Source organism: Squalius cephalus (assembly GCF_949319135.1).
Source record: "Squalius cephalus genome assembly, chromosome: 15".
NCBI lineage: Eukaryota > Metazoa > Chordata > Actinopteri > Cypriniformes > Leuciscidae > Squalius > Squalius cephalus.
This window is the reverse complement of record NC_137136.1, coordinates 37,882,466-37,887,755: the sequence shown is the minus strand read 5'-3', so window position 1 is coordinate 37,887,755 and position 5,290 is coordinate 37,882,466.

The window sequence follows — 5,290 nt, the reverse complement described above, 5'->3', positions numbered from 1 at the left end:
GAACAAAAAGAGTTAAATAAACTTATCACTTCATCTAAAACAACAACATGTTTATTAGATCCTATACCAACTAAACTTTTGAAAGAAGTGTTACCTATAGTGGAAGAGCCTCTCCTCAATATTATTAACTCATCTTTATCATTAGGTCATGTTCCAAGAACATTTAAACTGGCAGTTATAAAACCTCTCATTAAGAAAGCACAATTAGACCCACATAATCTAGCAAATTATAGACCCATTTCAAATCTACCTTTTATGTTTAAAATACTAGAAAAAGTTGTATCCGCCCAACTGGGCTCTTTCTTGCATGAAAATGACACCTATGAAAAGTTTCAGTCTGGATTCAGACCGCACCATAGCACTGAAACTGCGCTCGTTAAAATCACAAATGATTTACTCTTAGCTTCTGACCAAGGCTGTATCTCAATACTAGTTTTACTTGATCTTAGTGCTGCGTTCGATACTATAGATCACACAATACTCTTAGATCGACTACAAAATTATACTGGTGTTCAAGGACAAGCATTAAGCTGGTTTAGATCATATTTATCTGACCGCTACCATTTTGTCTATTTAAATGGAGAAAAATCGATCATAACTCCAGTAAACTATGGAGTGCCGCAGGGATCTGTGTTAGACCCTCTATTATTCTCAATATATATGCTGCCACTTGGAAATATTATAAGGAAACATGGAATTAGTTTCCATTGTTATGCTGATAACACTCAAATATATATTTCATCACGGCCGGATGAAAACGCTAAATTATCCAAATTGACAGAGTGTGTTAAAGATATAAAAGATTGGATGACGCGCAATTTTCTTTTATTAAATCCAGACAAGACAGAGGTACTAATCATCGGTTCAAAAAACCGCCCACAAAACCTCTCACAATACAACTTTAACATAGTAGGATAAACAGTAAAACAGTAAAAGACCTGGGTGTTATACTTGATTGCAACCTGTCTTTTGAAAATCATATTTCATATGTTACAAAAACAGCCTTTTTCCACCTTAGAAACATTGCTAAGATACGTAACATGCTATCAGTTTCTGATGCAGAAAAGTTAGTTCATGCATTCATGACCTCGAGACTAGATTACTGTAATGCTTTATTAGCTGGTTGTCCTGCATCCTCAATAAACAAGCTACAGTTAGTCCAAAATGCCGCCGCTAGAGTTCTTACTAGATCAAGAAAATATCATATAACACCAATTTTATCATCACTACATTGGTTACCTATAAAGTCCTGTATTATTTACAAGGTATTGCTACTGACTTGTAAAGCCCTAAACGGCTTAGCTCCAGTCTATTTAACGGACCTTCTATCGCCCTATAATCCATTGCGCTCTTTAAGATCACTAAATTCGAGGCTTTTGGTCATACCTAGGATATCCAGATCCACCAAAGGAGGGAGAGCATTTTCACATTTAGCTCCAAAACTCTGGAATAGTCTTCCTGATACTGTTCGTTGCTCAGACTCGCTCTCCCAGTTTAAAACTAGATTAAAGACGCATCTCTTCAGCCAGGCATTCATATAATACTTTAATCTTACAGTTAAATCCGACCTCTAGTTCATAAACGCCAGAGGAGAACTGGCCCCCGACTGAGCCTGGGTTCTTCTTTTTTTTCTCCATTAGGTCACCTGATGGAGTTTTTTTCGGTTCCTTGCCACTGTTGCCTTTGGCTTGCTCAGTTGGGGATATTTGGGGATATTTAATTTAATTAATTAATCAACGATACTATTGATCAGCATTACCAAACGTGGACGTTCCACTAGAAACAAACACTGATGTATTGTTTTAATTTAATACTGTGAAGCTGCTTTGATACAACCTACGTTGTGAAAAGCGCTATATAAATAAACTTGACTTGACTTGACTTCTGCAGGCAGCAAAAAGGGATGAGAAATACACATGGAAAAAGAGGTGAGAAATGTCAGTCTTAGGTTGCCCAAATTTACTAAGTTAACAAAAACAAAACAAAGTTGTTTATAATCTATTATAATACAAACTAAGCCCACACCAGAGGAGGGCAGGAACAAAGTACATTTACTTTTTGGGGGGAAAATGTGTACTTTTAAGAGTAGATGTTAAGGTGGGTACTTTTACTTTATTTCTAATGAAAAAAACTGTACTTTACTTCGTTACGCTGGGCAACTTTTCTCTCCTTAATTTATTTTAATGCAATACAATCCAAGCGCGCAGTCTCTGTTTTTTCTCTTCAATCAATCACTCTTTTGAGGCGATTCTGTTCAAAGACTTGATCAAACAAGTTGACAGAACTGTCTAAATTATTTTGCGAATTAGTTTGAATGATTTGTTCAGTTTTCCTGCGCGCACTGAAGTGTAACAGGAAGATTTAAGAACACGAAGAGCGTTGGATGAAGTGGCAAAGGCATCGTTTGCAGCGATGAAGATCTTTATTAGTTGAACATCTGCGTTTGCTGTCCGTCTGTATAGGTTTAGCTTCATTTGATCTGATTTCATACAGCTAATCCATTTTACAAACAGATTATTACACACAGTGCACGATACCACAACTACAAAGTACCGGTATGATATTACCAGTTTTTAGACATAATACTTAATTCTACATTAATACGCTACTCTTGTTCACAGTCTGAAATGAACACCCGCAGGGATATGTGGGTATAGCGCAGTGACTGTTCGTCTGGAAAACAAACGCCTTTGCTTAGACTCAGTTCTCCAGTTTGCAGAGATATACATTAGATAACCTCTGGAGAACAGACAGAAGAAGATCCGCTAATGTGCGTTTGATCGTAGTGTGTGTTCAGATGTCCAGTAGCGCCAGCACATGTGAAGAGTTGAACTCTTTCTTCTCCGTGTCAGTGGTTCCCTTTACATTCCTTTAAACGCAAAACTCTGCAGATTCACTTCATTTTGACATTGTCTAATAATCCAAATGTAGCTGTATATGTTATTATTATACAAAGGACATACAATGAAATTATTGGGGCTACAGATGAAATGCCAGAAATAATGCTTGTCTCTTCTGTGTTTGCTGCAAAGACATCTACTTATGATAATATAATCATTTAAATAAATTAAATATTATCTATCTAAATAATAACAGTTACAAGATGAAGATCCAGTGATGATGAAGAGTCAGAAAGGGTCCAAACACTAAGTGATTTAATGATCAAATACACTCAGAATAATCCAGCGTGTGCAACAGTGTGTTCCAGACACAAACAACAACCGAATAAAGAACTGAGGAAACACGGAAAATGAAGTATACACTGATAATGAACTCAAATAGCAACAGCTGTGATGATTAAATGAATATCCATGGTAACAAACAAGTGGCAGAAATGTGAACAAAGACAACAGAAAATAATGATAAGCAAACTGACACAGAGAAGAGAGAGTTCTGCCAACCGAGGCAACTTTACTGAGCTGTAGCATCTTCTTTGTCAGAGTCTGTAACGTAAGAAGGTAATAGGATCCAATTGCGAGTAAATTAACAGTTTATTAACAACAGTAAAGAAAACAGAGTAGAATATGCTGGTCAGAAACGTCAGGACAAAGCTGGAGAGCCACTGGTAACTGAGGGACGCAATGGGCAGAAAGGAAATCCGGGCAGACCCAGTCGGTACTCAGGAGACCCGGGAATATGGTGACCACCTGGCTATTGCTCTGTTAGGGTCAGCAGACCTGATTTTGCGGGACAATGCGGGACACGAGGGAGAGAACTTACTATTATTATACTAGGTGAATAAATATTGATTTTATATTAGATGTATTTTTGCAGTGATGTTAACATGTTTTAAATTGCTAATAGGCTTTATAAAAATGTTAATGACAGCGCTGACCGGCGCTGTGAACGTCACTAATAATATAAAACTCATTTCAACAGCACGTGTCTATTCAATCTAAATCATTAAGTGAAAATAATAATCCAATCGCTAAAAAGCACATTTCCAAATAAGCACATAAATTCCATTAGGAAAGACTAGAAATATTAAATGTGTTCTTACCGGATTCAGTGCATCTTGAATTTAAAAAAATATATATTTTTTGTCTGATCTGGCAGCTTCGAGTAGGGCCTTCTCATTTATTACATGTCTTTAGAGCTCCTGGCAGGTGTAGCTATAGTTCACTTTCACCAGGAGTTCACTTTTTATGAGGTCCACCGTTGCGCGGTTCCTTGTCTCTGTCCACGCAGCAGTCATCAGAGAAAACACCCTCTCCACGAACACTTTCCCGCTCTGGCTAGAACCAATAATAACGGCTGCGCTGCGCATGTTCAGTGTTTTCTTATTAATATTTTCTTATTTTAGAATTGTAATTTAAAGGACGATGAAATAAAATGACGCAGACAAAATTAAAATGCGGGACACTGCTTATGACTTGCGGGACGCGGGACAAAGCTTCAAATTTCGGGACTGGTGGTCACCCTACCCGGGAAACCAGAAAGCACACGAGCCAGGAACCGGTGAACCAGAAAGCACAGAGCCTCACAAGTAATCCCAAGGAAGCCTCACAACCAGGGCCGTTTGAAGGAATTTGGGGGTCCCAAGCAAAATGGACATGGAGGCCCCCCCACGCACGCACGCACGCACACACACACGCAAAGCCTACAGGAACCACAGCATAGCCATACAGTTTAAGTTCACCCACACTTTATATAAATAATAAATAGTTAATAAACAGTACCAGTAAACATGTGGGTTGTCCTGATACTGTACTTCAAAATGTAACAGTGTAGAAATTGCCACACAGAATAAAGTAACTGTTCAAGATCCATTGGTAACTTATAAAAATAATGTCATATTTGCATAAACTGTCACTACCGTATATCCCGACACTAGAACATTAAGATAAGCTATGAAAAAATCATGTTCCTCTGCCTCTTTCTGGTTAAATAATGTTTATAGATGGGTTACAAAGTATTTATTAAGTAAAAAGACTGTTTGCTAACAGTTAAATGATAATAGATAATAGAGAGATTAAATAACTAACAATTTACCATCTATTAACGATGGTTATTATAAAGTGTTACCGAAAAGATATGTTAGCATTTCCATATTTTGATATTAGAAGGGAAGGGATGCAGCTGCTTTCACAACTACCAGTGCTTAAAAACATCCCAAGCTAATGTTTGATGCATGGAATTTATTGTGTGGTTTTCCTAACCCCCATTTGGTAAATAGATTATCACGGTGGAATAGTTAGTATAGCATGCTATGCCACTTTCATCAAAACCTATTACAAAGCTATTGTAACGGCGCTGGCAGGAATGAAGCGGAGAGTGAATCCAATTGCAA